This window comes from Apaloderma vittatum, unplaced genomic scaffold, assembly GCF_000703405.1.
Source record: "Apaloderma vittatum isolate BGI_N311 unplaced genomic scaffold, ASM70340v1 scaffold40874, whole genome shotgun sequence".
NCBI classification, from domain to species: Eukaryota; Metazoa; Chordata; class Aves; order Trogoniformes; family Trogonidae; genus Apaloderma; species Apaloderma vittatum.
In genome coordinates, this window is record NW_009713979.1 from 32,410 (window position 1) to 48,506 (window position 16,097).

Genomic DNA, 16,097 nt, shown 5'->3' on the forward strand with positions numbered 1-16,097 from the left:
AATTTAGCAAGACATTCCTTTTTATCATGCAATTTAGTGTATCAGTTTTAGAAGTGGGAACACATATGGGACTCAAAAGACAGGTTTGCATAGTAAACATTAGTTACAAGTAGCAACCTACTTAACGGTTTTAGTTAAGAAACACAGCCACAGCTAGCTTATATGCCTCTGACCATTAGTGTATTTCCAAAGAATTATGCAGAAGTATTTAATACTTCATGTTCATAATATTCTGCAGGAATAGTATGATACGCAAGAAGCCAAGAATTCTGAAATAGCACCATTTTGCAAGCCTCAGTATTCATGCGTTTTGTCATCTGATCACAGACAATTCTGAAAGTCTTACCTTGAATGCAGCACAAAAGTGAAATTTCTTCCAGATCTTTGTCCTTCTGATAAAGATTCACTTTAGAGACTGTTCTTTGTATATTAGGGGTGAATAAAGCAGAAGAGCCTGTGAGTCTGAAAGCAGCAAGATAGAAGAATTGACCAACTTCTACTTCACAACATTCAACAAAATCTATAGCTCAAGAACTGCTTAGTAGCAACTTCTACACTGGAACTAACAAAATACATGAACTGCTGGAAGCATCAAGTTAGTCAAGAAGTTCCTACTTGTCTAAGGTAGTGCAGCAAAAGATCATGTCAATGCCTTTCACTTGCTGGAGATGAAAGTATGAAGTGATCTAAGCCACAGCACTCAACGGCCACTACTTGCCAAAAAACCCCCACTGTCAATACATATCACCTTCACAGATGTCACATAAGCAAATTCATTTCCAAACCAGGAATATGTCCAGCCACATGACAGAGAGAGCCTGCATACACTTACGCATATATGTTTGAGCATAGAGAGGATGGAAAAGTCTGGCATACTGTGCTGGTTTTGGCTGCAACAGAGTTAACCTTCTTCACAGTAGCTAACATTGGGCTATGTTTTGCATTTGTGCTGAAAACAGGGTTGATAACGCACAGATGTTCTTGTTACTGCTGTGCTGTGCTTACACAGTCAAGACCTTTTCTGTTTCTCACTCCGCACTAGCAGCTAGGAGGGTAGGGGTGCACAAGAAGTTGGGACGGGGCACAGCTGGGACAGCTGATCCCAACTGACCAACTGTACATCATCATGCTCAGCAACTTATAGCTCAGGGAAGAAGGAAGTAAGGTACATTTGGAACGATGGCATTGTGTCTTCGCAAGTAACCTTCCCAAGCCCTGATCTCCTGCAGATGGCTGAACACCGGCCTGCCAACAGAAATCTGTGAATGAATTCCTTGTTTTGCCTTGCTTGTGCGCACAGCTTTTGCTTTACCTATTAAGCCGTCTTTATTCCAGTCTAGAAGGTTTCTCACTTTTTACTCTTCTGATTCTCTCCCCAATCCCTCTGCGAGGGGAGTGAGTGAGCAGCTGTGCAGTGCTTAGTTTCCACCTGGGCTTAAACTGCAATACGTACTAATGCTGTCATTTACAAGACCGTATCAAGATCCTGGGCTCAAAAGAAAAGTTGAGATTCGAACATTCTGAAGTACAGAAACCACGACAAATAAGCCTGTTACTAGCTCCTGCAGGTTTCTTTAAAAACAAAATCAGAAACAAACCTGACTATTCACCAAAATTATCTTGGTTATGAGAAGGGCTATCGCAATTTAAACCCACAACACCTACATATACCACTATGTAATTTCTGCAGCATGAATCTGACTAAAGCCTTCTCCGTTTTGGGGATGTCTACACAGAGCATCTACGTGGGCACCTTCTTTTCATAGCCCTGGGCAAAGAGGGAAGTGAACCAATCACAGAAACAGAGATTTACTTTCTGTTTTCAGTGTCTTCCTCCCCAGTAACTTCAAACAGCACACAAATGCTCTACAAATTGCTTTGTTTTAAGACAACATTCAGAATAATGGGTGAAAGCATGTGGGACAAGACATAGTATAAAGACACACTACAAAGTTGTAAGACTTCTTTATCAACACAGAGAAAAAATATTTTTCTTTATTTCTTAGATGAAATGAGGTTATTCAATGAACATACCTTGCTTATTCCATGCTTACTCAACAGGTAGATTTCAAGTAACTAATGCTTAAATATAAAAACAGTCAACAAGAGTAACTGATCATGTTGAAACTATTTTATTTAGGAGCACTAAAAATGATTCCTTGTGGGAGTGGCATTTAAGTTTCCAAATAAAACAAAATGTATTGATTGATTTGGCTACTTAAGTCTCTGCCATGGGTGATTTTTCATGCAATGATTCAAAGCGACAGGAACCTAGAAGGTCATCCAGCTCAATTTCCTTCTCAAAGCGCAGCCAGCATTGAACTCAGTCCCAGTTGCTCAAGACTTTATCCACTCAGGTCTTGAAAATCTCCATAGAGGCTTACAGGTTACCTGCTATAATCTCTTAACAATCAAAAATTTTTCAACATAGAACCACTCATTTCAATTTATGACCACTGCCTCTTATTTTCCCACTGTGCACATCAAGAATGAAACTCGCTACATTTTTGTGGTATCCATCCTTGCATATATCAGACGGTTGCTACTGGGTCCCTCCAAAACATTTTCTCCAGGGTAAACAAGGCCACAAAAGGCTCTCGGCATCCCCTCACAGGTCATATACTCCAGCTCCCTGACCATCTTGGTGGACTCACCCTAAGTACATTGACATTGTTCTTGTTTGGGGTAGGAAGAAATGTGAGCAGAACTGGACACCGCATTACAGATGCGGTCTGGGGACATCTGGAATAAATGCCAGCTGAAAAGGAATAAAGCTGCTTTCATCACTACCAGGGTGAACTGCTGGCTTGTATTTAGCCTACTGTTCACCAGAACCAGGTCCTTCTCAGTAGAGCTAGCAGCACTGCAGCAGGGTTACTACTGATGCTGGAAGCAGACCTTGGCCTGTACCCTTGTCGAACCTTAAGATCCTGACAGGCCCACTCCTCTAGCTTTCTCGAGTACTTTGGCATGGCTGCTCTGCCTTTGAGCCACACAGTTCTTGTCTGCCACAAACCTAATGAAGGTGAATTTCACCTCCTCCTCCAGGTCATTGATAAAAGACATTTAAAAAAAAAAAATTTAAAAAAAAAAAAACTGTGGTTCTATGAGACCCTTGAGGAGCTCCCCCCAGTTTTAACTGTCCAGGCACAGTATGAACCATGAGCCACTCTTTGAGTTCACTTGTCTAGTCATCCTCCCATTCAGAGTGTAAACAGAAATATGCTGTGGGACACTGTAAAAAGCTCTGCTATGGTCAAAGTGAAAAAAAAACCACCCACTGTTCTCCCCTCAGCTGAAGACCTACCCAGTCATTTGACAGAAGACAGGCTGGTCAAGCATGACTGATCCTTGGTAAAGTCAGTCAACTTCTTTTTGAAGGATCCAGAAATGTTTTGCTACAGGTTGGCATAAATTACTTATTGATAGCGCTAAGTAAAGCAGTATTTAATGCTTTTATTAAGAAAAAAATGGTTTCCTTTATTATATAACATAGCAAGGATGCCTGAAACAGTGAACAGGAACCATTTCTAGGCTTCAATAATTTGCAGACTTCAAATGTTCCAAAGCCTAAATATAAGAACTCTGTGTATAAAATTAATCAGACCTTGACATGTGAACACAGCCATCAAGTAATCGAATTTCTGACTAATTTTCAAGGTATCTGGCAACAAGACAATAACAGTAGAGAGTATAAAAGGAAAAAACTTGGTGTTCACAACTCAACCTAAAACTTATAGGAACTGGTGGCTCAGAAAGGGAAGAGAAATGAGTGGAAAAGAATAGTAAATGGCCACAAAAACTTATTTCATCATGCATATTACAAAGAATTTCTGAAATTCAGATTGCTTACATTTGTTCAGATGGTTTGAATTTCTCCTAGCCTGTATAGAAAGAAAACCCACTTTACTGAAACCTTTGAACTTGAACAAATTCAGGAACTCCTAGACACAAAAACAGTCAGTGCCTGACAAACTTCGAACTCTAGTCTCTACCAGTGATGAAATTACTCATGTTTCACCCAAAATACTTCAGTTCCTCTCCAGTTCCCCGAAACTTATGCTTGAAGCAGGGACTACAGAAGATACTCTATTAGCTCAACATCAGGTGGTGAACAATGCCAACGTCACAGCAGACAGAGCAGAGGCAGTTCTCTTTCCCCTAAGGAAATTTGCAAACATGACAAAAAGAACTTGACTCACACGGGAATTTGCTATGTAAAGTTTTGGTTATATTCCTGTATGCCTAAAGCAAGTGCTGACACTTAATTAAAACGGAATGACTGCTGTGAAGGGAGTCCTATCAACATCTGTAGCAGGTTATACATTTGGGAAAAATCCAAAAGAGGATATGAACATTTTTAATTTAGTTATAATAGAGGTTTTAATGTCATAATTTAATTGCATGTTCTTTTACTTTAGGGTAGCAACATGGCTGGTGACATTGCTAACACTGTCACAGTTACCTGACTTCCATTATGGTCATCTCTTCATCAGCAGTAACATTCCAAGCACATTTAGGACTTCCACTTGTAAGATCAGTCATCAGATATCCAAACCATTAGTCTTAAGAACCAATGTCAATAACTACACCTTAGAAGAACGTCCTCTGAAACATTTCAGAGTACAGTCTTAAAAAAAGTTAGGCTAAGCTAAACTGATAACTGCTGTAAGCCCACCTCCTGCCACACGTACTTTTCTATCAGTAGCTACCCTCACATCCTCATGTAGCAAACTGATTCAAGAAGGTAAACTTAACAAAATTAACCTCAGCAATAGATACTCAATATACACACACCACATAACTCTCACCATGAGATGAGACATAGCCAAATAACAGCATGAGGGGGAAGAGAAGCACATGGTCAAAGGCAGAAGAGCGCAGAAATACAGCCACACTAACACAATTAAGTAATTATAGGAGAACCTCTTCCTTAATAAAACAGTCACAACTGAGTGGCTTCCAGAAGCAACGGCCTGAGTGCATGCAGAGGCCGAACACAAGCTCTCTTTTCTGTACTGTATCAACACTGAAAAGTGTTGAAATAACAAACGATTCTAAGGATCTTTAAGTAAAAAGAGGAATACCAGATGCTCACCAACTAGGCAGCATGTAGCGGAAAGCCATTTGGGTAGAGGAAATGAACTCCCCATAATGAAGAGACAAAACCAAAGCTACACCATGTAAATTAAGTGAGCTAGTTTCCAAGATGTTACATCTATTGTTTTTAAACAGCTGCAGAGAAATAACAAAAGTGCCTGGCTGACAAAGGAAGCAGATGTATTTAGTGCCCAGCACTCTGAGGTGACATAAATTTTACTGTCTAGAAATCTGTGCAACATAGAAGAAATTCAGAATTAAAAACTCCACTTCAACTGAATTACATGCTAGCTACTTCTTTAACTGTGCTTGGTTTACCTTTGTCCTGTCTCTAGGTTTTGAAGGCATTGCCTTTTGACAGTCAAATCAAACAAGCCTTACTGGTTTTCCCATTCTTGACAGAAAAATTATTCTAAGTAACATCAGCCCACTTTAACTTTCCTTTCCTTCTCTGAATAGAGCAGTTTCGTCCAAGTACATCCTTTCAGTCACCCAAGGACCTTCCAGGAATCTTTGCTTCCTCAGTGACAGCAATGCAAGTCTACCAATTCCAAGACACCTTAAATCCATAATAAGAATAGATCATGCCATGCACCAAGTTTTTCTCTATCTGCAGGACCTTTTATACAGCTCAGAGTAGAAAACAAACAAACAAACAACAAAACAAACCACCACACAAAACTTGTACAGTTCAGGAAAATGGACTATAGACTAATAAATCTTCTCCCATTCCTCCCCTAACCCTTTTCAAGAAGGGACACAACAAGAGAAATGAGCTCAAAGAGACCACACAAGAAACAAAAATAAGGAGAAAGAATGAAGACCAGTATAAAGAGGCTCCTTCCCATCTCACCCAGCAATACACATGTTTGTGGTCACCTTGCACTTGGTTTTTACCTATGCCAGTATCAGTCACGATACTTCTAAAAGGCAAATAATTCCAGTCGGCTAGTGGCCGACAGCAGAACTTGGTAACAAAGGGTTGTATATCTGCTGATAAAAAAATCTTTCACATGATGAACAGACAAATTAACAGAAAACAGAACCCTGTGATAAGAGAACAAGGAAGAATACTCTTTGATGAACAGTGTGCTTTGCCTGCTTAGTAACACTCCAGATTAGTTTAGGTTCTCTGTGAATTCATGACTCCAGTTCTTTAGGAAGCATTGTAGGTTTCCTCCTTTCTAAGAACATTACATTTCCTCTCCTGCAGTAAACAGTATTTGACTTTGACCCAAGGAAAGGAGAAGATAAACACTATGTGGAAAGAATCAACAGTTCCAAAATTGGAACAAAATAAACTGTGCAGAACAAAGTTCGCTCATAGGTAGTTCAGGTTCACTGATTCTTTTTAAAGTAGGGATAGCTTAAGATGATTACTAAAAAGAAGATAAAGAGCAGGATGATGGAGATTTCAATACAGCGCTGTAGGACCATGACTTACTTTAGAAAGGCTTCAAGTACAAATCTGACAATTCATGACAGGTCTAAGCTGTCATGTCTGATTTGTATGCAAGAGCTTCTGTTCTAATCAGTGCTTCCATAAACTAACAGACAGGACCTATGGAGGAAGGGGCAATATGGAGAAACATACTAAGAAGTTTTCTACACTAGCTTTGAATTCATTGTGGAACTGACAACATAATCAAGTTTCAGGTCTGGTCAAATTTTTAGCACCTTTCAAAAAAACCAAAAACAACAGCAAAAAAAACCAAAACAAACAAAAAAACCCACAGAGTTACTTCAGATGTGGAAGTAAGTTTTTGTTTATTCAAAATACATTTGCATCAGGTAACCCTGAACAAAACAGTAAAAAAAAAAAATCACTTTAAATAGTAACTGACTAGTATTTTTATAGATGGAGCTCTACCTTCCCTCTGTACAGATTCAGAAATATAGAAAACTTCAGACTGAAAATAGCATGGTCATTCAATGTATCTGAGATATACAGTATTCTTCAAGGAAAATATTTGCCAAACAAATTAATCGAGGTTAAAAATAAATTTAAAAAAACACACACCAACAAGCCCCAACAATTTCAGAATACTTTTCTCAGTGACATTTTTCAGACCATGGCAAATTCTATTCCCTACCATTGGCAACAGCAGTGCACAAGCTCATTTCTAGAATCCTGAACTATACCGAATCATGTATTTCCTCTCTGCGACTCTGAAAGTCAAGACCTACTTCACTTTGTGTTAAAAAAAAACCATTATAAATTGTTTTGATAGTCTGTAACCTTACTCCTTCCCGCCAAAATCCAGTATTCTACGTTGACAGCACTTCTTTTTTCTTTAAGTTAAAACAATACTGCAACAACAGTCAAAATCATGTAACAAGCTATTATGGTTAAAAACAGCTACTATATCAAGTTCATTAAATATTTTAGAGAAGTTCTTCTGCATTCCAGTCAACAGAATGTCATCCTATTGGATTTAATGTTACAAGCTAGTTACTCATCTTCAATAGCTTTTAGCCTCATCACTCTTACACTCAAATATAGCAATAAAACATAAAGAAGCACAGACATGGTTCAGCATAAGGCAAACCAAAGGGGAAAGAAGAGTGAAATAAATTCTGTTGTTTACTATGATATAGAAATAGGTTACAAAACATGCATGTCACTATGGCAGAGCCCTAACAACGCTCTTCTTCCACATCACACAGAGGCCTAATTATTATTTCCATTTTAAAATATAGGAAAATGTTTAACTATAGCTTTTACCACTTATAAAAAACAGATTGAGTCTCAAGGCCTGCCTGCAGAGGAGACTGCACAGCTATTTGACTGTAGCAAACACCATGAAACCATCTCTTTCCAATGTAATCACCTGCAAGTGTGGTATGCTTTTGAGGTCCCTTCCAACCCCTAACATTCTGTGGTTCTATGCTTGTCTTTTCCTTGATCTCACAAATGGCTACTAAAAGAGAGTCATCTTAAACTGCTTCCAGTTTCCTTACATTGTAAGAGATGCATAGAATTTAAAGGAGGGTTGGCTGGAAAAGCTCCCTCCTCTTTTAAATGACTGAATGCCTATGAACTTCTAGGTTATCTTTCAAACAACAGTTTAAGTTGCAATTTGTTGAGGATTTCCAGAACAGGTTTCCAACACCATCTTACCACAGCTCTAGCTACTGTTTTCCCATGATTGTTTTAATCTTGCTTATGTATAAAGCCCCTACTATTTGAAGTTCTATGCGCAATCTCCTACTAGTTTAGAAAAAGTGCTCCTTACAGTAACATAATTAGCCACAACCTAGACTTTGGATGATTGCAAGAAATTCATTGACCAGCCTAAGCAATCAGTAGAGAAAAGAAAAACTGAAACGGAAAATTCCTTCCTGTAATATATCTCCAGGAAAAGTGATAAAGATGTAGAAAATATGACAAGCTAGCAAATGGATAAACATCACATCTGAGGAGTCAGTTTGATACACATACAGTTAGTAGTCCCACAATTATTGGATAACACTCACTAAAGATGCCTGTAAATCCCTCCCGTAATTAGACGCTGTTAATAATCTCCTTAGAGGCGTCACACTTCAGTTCTTACTGACGACACCCAAAGTGAGACTTAACAGACTGCACTGTGCACTGGGGTTCTTTGCCTTCCAACACGTGAGAGTGATCATTACCCAAGGGAGTCAAAGGACTACCCTCTGTTAGATCTGGATTCAAGTTTTACAACAGCTCAAATACGAAAAGCGTTTCATGTTTGTCCTGAGTATGCACACTACAGAAGAGTTCCCTTCGTGTAAATAGCCCCACAGAGAATCAAACCTAATGTTAGGCAGCAAAAAACAGTGTTTGCAACTAGTACCACATCTGAAGTAAGGTCTTGTGCTCAAACTGGTACGCCAAGTGCCTCTTGACCAAGATGAGACTTTGCTGTTGAGAACTAGAACAAACAAGTATTTTCTTACTATACCAGAGAAACCAACAGCAGGAACAGAAAGGACACAAAGAAAGAGAGTAACATCTGCACTAGATTCACCTTTCATACCTTTGCAGAAGCTCTCTGAAGTCAGTGCTTTGAGTACAGGCCCACTTAAAATAGAAGCAAAAGGAACAACTTCTTCAGCTTTATACACTGAAAACAGAACTCTCAGAACTCAGTCTGCAGTACCACATAGCTTCACTACAGCCTTCTAATCTGAAAAGTTTCAAAGCACATTAGAGTTTCAGCAGCTTTTCAAGGTCACAAGGGTGATCGCAAACACAAGTCCCTGCCCCCTCCAATTCTTAATCCACCTCCCTCAAAATTCAATCTAGCTGCCCCCTAAAGGCTTCCACATATTGTTTTCAAAACTTTCATTCACTTTTCTCCTAGAATGATGGTCCAAAACTATAAAATGTGGTACCAGCACGTATTACAAATGGCTACAATATTCAAAAAAGGCAATTTAAGACTCCGTCTATATTTATTTGGAGGTGGCTTAATAAATATGTTGGATACTCTCAAGAATTCTATCTATCCTATGGAGAAGAGATTTTTAGCATCCCTTATGAAGTTGTCATAAGAAACGTAACTTCCTACTTCGAGATATGTTGCCTGAAATGTTAGGGAAGGAAACCGTTTTAACTCCTCTGGAAGAAATTTAAAATAGTGGTAAATATAAAAAAGATAGTAAAATAAGATATAGCATTACTGGAAAATAAATAAAATACAACTTTATGAAGCCAAGCTATGTTGTGTGTTGCTCTCCCCTCAAGTTTTATTGAAACTGGCCATGTTAACACAAGGGCAAATATTTGAGAGATAAACAGGTCCTATGCATTTTGTGGTAATAAAGAGTCAGATCAAGGAGAGACATCCAAACTAGTTCCCCTTGATGACAAGTGCAGCAGGAACTCAGCTATGTTACCAAAACAGCTTCCCACACAGGACAGCAGGACAGGTAGTGCCCCAAACACATGAAAATACTTTCAGCGCTCACAATACACTATACCCAGAAAAATCCAACCACAAGACACAAAGCCACAGGAAGTCAGGCTTCATAACGTGCTGCTCACACAGCTAGTTTCATTCTTGATTAACTGAAGTCAAACCATGAAAGAATCACTTTCCAGAATTTATTGTAGTTTTAACATCAGTCACTTTCACACAGAATTTCAAAACTAGGGGCAATAATTTGGAAACAGAGATTCAGTTACCAGTCACAATACATAAACAATCCTCACTCAGCAGGCCAATTTCTGCAGTCCTGATAACAGCACTTTGGAGGTAGGAGAAGCCAGAATCCAGTCCCCTGCATAGCTCAGCACCCTCTGCAATGCTCCAAGGTGCCTTTTAGAGACCCAGTTGGTACATCTATATTAGCACTTGAGTTTGTTGTATCAGGAGTGCACTTTTGAAGTAAATCTGAGTCACCCCACTCACTGTGCTTTGGTTCACATTTCAAAGAAGTTTCTGAACACATGATTTGGACATCTCTTAGATTAACTTAGACAAAAACTCTGGGAAAACACATAATACTCAGTAATTTTCAGGGTATACTTGGTCCACAGAACCAGTCTACAATTAGTATAAAATAAAGCCCCATGAAGTACACACACCACAGACACAGCTTCACTCTACAATCTTCTTCAATTGCAGCATACTGCTTGCTAATGTAAATATAATTGATGTGGCAGATACTGCCCATTCATTTAAGGGAACCTCAAATGCACAGACTTAAAACTGCCAACGCACACCTGAAAAGTAGGGGTGCACTGTGAATTTAAGTGTTTCTTTTCCTTGAGTAGCTATAGCAGCAGTGCCTCGACACTTTTGCTTCCAGCCCTTTTGCAGTTAAGAGTATCAGAAGCTAGTGGGATGCACATAGGAAAGTTCTCTGAATATAGTTTAAATAAAAAAACAACAACGAAACAAAAAACAAGATCTACACACTTCATGCATCATCCGCACTTAGTGCTTTATAAAACTTTTTAAAAAACATTGAAAACACAACCCAAGAGCCCACATCAATGGCTCACTGTAGCTGGTAGCAGGAAAGGAAGACCAGCATGTGTTCAATAATGCTTTATATTATTTGAATATCAGCTTAAAACAAAGCTGTCCAGAAAAGTTGCAGTTTTCTACTTGAATCAGAATACCAGTTCTATACAAACAGTTCCATCATTTGAGATCTGTTCTCTCCCATCACCAAATTTTCTTTTGCTATAGGGAGTTTTAAATACACGATCATGAGTTTCAAACAAATAATACCTGGTTGTAGCAGGACAGATGAGCTGGTGAGAACAGGTCAAAGCAGTGTTGTACAACTAAATTAAAATTACTCAACAAATAATCATAATTTTACTTCATTATCTCATTGATAAAAACAATTAATTCATATACTAACAGTGCAGAAGCATGTTTGCTCTATATTCAGTAAAGGTCAACTTCCTACACGGGGTTGCAGACTCAGAAGTAGGACTACCAAAGATGACATTTTCTAGCACGCTAACCCCCTGAAAACTGCAAAGAAAGATTAACGCTTTTCTTTATGACTTACGTAGAAGTCACTGACTTGTCATAATGATACACACTAAAGAGCCATCTTAAGCTCTCCAGTAGCCTAGTCTGAAACATCCCTAAGCAATGTTCTTCTGAGATGAATTCCTGTGAATTCTTGTGAAAATAGACTTAAGCACCCAGTTGTACTATTTGTTTGAAAGAAAACTCAATGAAAAATTATCTCCCACCAAAGATGCAGAGAACTTGCACCATGAGATAGTAATGTAGTTAACATCAAAAAATGACACAGTCATGTTAATACACTAACGGTGCACAGGGAAAAAGAGCTGTGACTAATTTCTGCTAGCAGAACAATACCTGGACCTGAATAGTTTCCTCCAAAATTATAAGAAAGGCTGTTGTCCACTGAGATATGGGGTTTTCCTTTCTATCATTTTCTACATTAAAACATATTTGTGTCCTCTCTCCTAATGCAGGCTTTTCTAAGAGCCAGAAGACTAATTTAACCTACATGCATTGGCAGCCCTTATGTTTCATCATGTCAGTAACATCTCAAGAAATTAAGATGGGTTGAAGAGCTTATCTCAAGAAACTCAGATAAGCCACATCAGCTCGGTTATTTCTTACCATCTCATGCAAAGCTCTTCATTTTCTTTTGGTATGGCACTAATTCTTCAGAATCTGTACTTGGCTTTAGCACATAATACAAATATAGATCTGTAAAAGACTTGTTTGACAAATTTTAAGCAGTTTGACCAAAGTTTCCCATTCTAGATATCTACCCAAGACTGAAAGACATCAGACAAATAGCTGAGGAGTTTACAACATTGTCTGTTAAAGAAAAATAGCTTTGATGCTCTTTTTGGAGACTCAGCATCCTTATTCTTGCATCAGGGACACACCTTTCATTATCCATTAATACAATTTCTCTTTTCTGGGCCTTTACAGTCAAATGAATTTGCATGGCCTTTTAAAAAAATAATTAAGAACCCACAATGACTTGTCCAGATTTTGAAATTAAATTCCCCGAAGATTATATAAATACTAGATATGCTGAAGACCAGGGCTAAACCAGACCTCTTAAAAGTTTTGTAAAACATTTATCCCACATTTGCACTGCTAACAGACAGTGAGAACGAAGAAGCTACAGTTCACACTCGTACATCTATAAGCCAAATCTCAAGGATGATCAAGCATAAACAACTGAAGCACAGAATGAAAAAAAGTGACAACTATAGAAGGAACCAAGATAACAAAAATCTTTACAATTTTCCAGAGAAACCATCATTGCTCTCCTCCAATCTACTGAAAAGATCTATATTCAGACCAAATCATTTGAGTTGCTAAAAGGCCGAAGACCTGAAAGATGCTTCTTCGTTTTCAAAGCAAACCGAAAACACTAGTGCAGAACTGAATTCAGAGAGATGAGAAAACTTGTTTGACAAGGTGACAAGAATTTAAAAAATAATAATAAAAAACACGTAGAGCATATGTGATCTAATTAAGGTGGCGAGCAGAAAGAATTGTTATTAGAGGAAAAAAAACAGCTATGGACACAATGATAGTATGACCTGTTACAGTAATTACTCTCCACAATCCATACATAGAATCTAGAGCTTGTAGTCTTTCACCAAGGTCTTCCCATTCACCTGGAAGAGACTGTGCTTGCAAAATCCAATGGTTAGCTAGCTAGCTTGCCATGCTGACCAGAAAAGAACAGTTATTTACCACTTACTAAGCTACAGCAGTAGGCCTGAGGCAGATTTAAGCATTCCTACTAGACTGATGATCCAAGACACTACCAAATGATCCATTTCAGTTTTCAGAGGTTTTTAGGGGGGAAAAACAAACAAACAAAACCCACATCACCAAAAAGCCCCACACAGACAACTATGAACATTATGGTAGCATTTAGCTAGGTATGCCACAGTTTGTTTCCATTCTCTCTGAACAGTTCTATGTACAACCCTCATCCCTTGCTGCAGTCTAAATAAACCCTGCTCCAAAGAGTGCTACTCATTGCTATAACAGAAATACTTCACAGACACAATTTTTACATCCAACATTAAGAGAGGAGATTTTCACTGCCCTTCCTTTTTTGTAATATGGAGGGCAACACATTTGTGTAAGAAATACTGCTCTCAGTTGCCTCCTTGGAGAGCAGTAGCTCTTAACACTGAGTATCTTAAAAGAGCATGTTCCAATACACAGATTTCTCAAGAATTAATTTCAATTATAATGGGTTTATGTTTATGCAAGGGTCTCAAGTCAGAAGCATACATTAGCGATCACCATTGAAAAAGTTTAAGTGAACAATAATAATTCCACAATAGAGACAAGAAGAGAACTGGACTACCCAGGATAACTACTATGAGACTACTCTTTCATTTCTCTAGTCCCTTACCTCAATAACTCATCACCTCACAGCTACAGCAAGAAAAATGGGTTCTACTCATTCTCTATACAGCCCTCTCCATACTACATTAATTCCTGCTATGTAAATAAATAATATATACTATCACAAACTCACAGAACATGGGATACACACATGCATTTTCTCCTCATTTCCACCTGAGCCAAACAGCTTTCCATTCTAAAAGAATCTTTTTTCACAGATCTCTGACCCTGAAACATTTATGCACTAATCTTTCAAACACAAGCATATATCCAGCACAAAAGACTTCATACCTCCTGGGCAAGTGCACTCAGTTAAAGTGTTAAGTATATATAACGAACATAATAAATGTATGTCATAGAAATATTTGAGCCACTGAGCCCATACATATATGGGGCTTGTCGACATACACCACATTAAGTGCTTTTAGTTAGCTGCTGACCTGTCAAAACCATCATGAGTGCTAGTTTCAGCAAAAGTTTACCCTTAAAGTTAATGGAAAATCTACTCAGTGGAACAAGCTGAACAAAACAAACAAAAAAAAGCACCTTTAATCAAAACCGCTTGACTATTCTGTAGCCTCACTTAATCTGATAATACTCAGAATAGTCAGAATTGCCTCATCTTCATTCATTACTTTAGTTTCCACTGGCTGTCACAACTGTATAATACTTCATACTGAGAGGAGCAAAGAACCTGCACTGCCTCCTACCTCCTCGGGATGCACTTGGGACCCCCGAGCCAGTTCATCATCCCTCCCCCACACCATTTCAACTTTTTCATAGCCTCAGCCAAAAATGCCTGCCTCCTCTCTCCATACAGAGGCCAGAGTTCCCACTAACTCAGCAATAGGAAAACTCCAGTTTCCCTTTTGCACAAATACCATTCCCCTGATACACGCATGTATACACAGGTCAACATAATCTTTACCATGTATATGCATAATCCTCACAAATTCATCCTACCCCTCCTCTGCAAGCGTACACAAACCTTTCAGACTCAACCACTCATTTCTACTTCTAAATATCCTCTGAAACCACATCACTTTCTGACAATCTATGATAATCCACGGAAATTTACCCACAAGAAGGCTGCACTGATGACAGAAATTTATACTGCCTGATATCTGTCATGAATTTAAATACCTACAGTTCTACAACTCCCCAGGACATCCACAGACTTTTCTCCAAACAACACTATCATGACCCACCATGTGACATTTGCTACATGTTTTCCAATTGTATCCTATGCCTCAAACAAGGAATAGCCAGCCTTTCAATGTCATCACATGTAAGACACCAATTCACAGCTCCTCTCATGTTCCCAGGACACAGACCACATTGCTTGCTGCCCTAGTCCATCTCAACACACAAGGAAGAGGGCTCATTTTGCTGGTGACAGCCAGGCATCTCTCTCAAATCTCAGTGTGAGGAGCAGACAAATCAACTCACACGCAGTAAGAATATGCATGCCTTTCTGTCCACATACCAGCTCATATTACACACGAAGGTCTTGCACATTAAGCCTAACCACACTGGCCACCAAACAAAACAAGTTCAGCACCTTGTAGCAACCTGTTACCACTGTGCCTGTAAACTGCATGTACATAGGCTTGCCACCCAAAACCTCCCTCCTCCATGACATGTAGAAACCAACCAACTTATCACCTTACTTCCTACAACACACAAGACTGTTTACCCATGACTCTTAAACTCATAGGCCTTCATATACCACTATTACTAAATACTTGTGGTTTCACCCACCACCTCCACTACATACACGTATCCCTCAGCCTACCGCAGCACACAAAACAACATGCATGCAGATTTTTCCAGCTGCTTCCAGCCCATCAACATGACTCCCTCCCTTCGATGAGCTAGAAACTACAGTAAAAGTATACCTGCTGCATTCGCAGAGCCAGAGAGCTTCAAACTACAGGACAGGGCTGCCTTCAACCTCTTGCTCCATCCTCACTTAAGGAGCCCAGGCGCTGCCCATCTATCTGCCTGTGGCTTCGTCCCCTCTGCACACACTGGCTCGTCCCAAACACCGAGACCTAACGACAGCTTCTCCCTCCGACACCAGTGCCGTACCCGCACCTCGCCACCTCCTACCACCCCACCCCGTCGGTAAACACCGGG

The 16,097-nt window shown here is 39.2% G+C and overlaps 1 protein-coding gene across 1 annotated transcript in view; it reads right to left on the reverse strand.

The window, feature by feature from the left end:
* The window catches only part of LOC104269343 (protein phosphatase 1B), a 30,955-nt gene extending 30,491 nt beyond the window's left edge, over positions 1-464 (reverse strand). Inside the window, exon 1 of the mRNA XM_009868568.1 lies at positions 347-464. The gene's annotated coding sequence lies outside the window, so the exon portion shown is untranslated. The remainder of the gene's footprint in view (positions 1-346) is intronic.
* Positions 465-16,097: the final 15,633 nt, after the last annotated feature.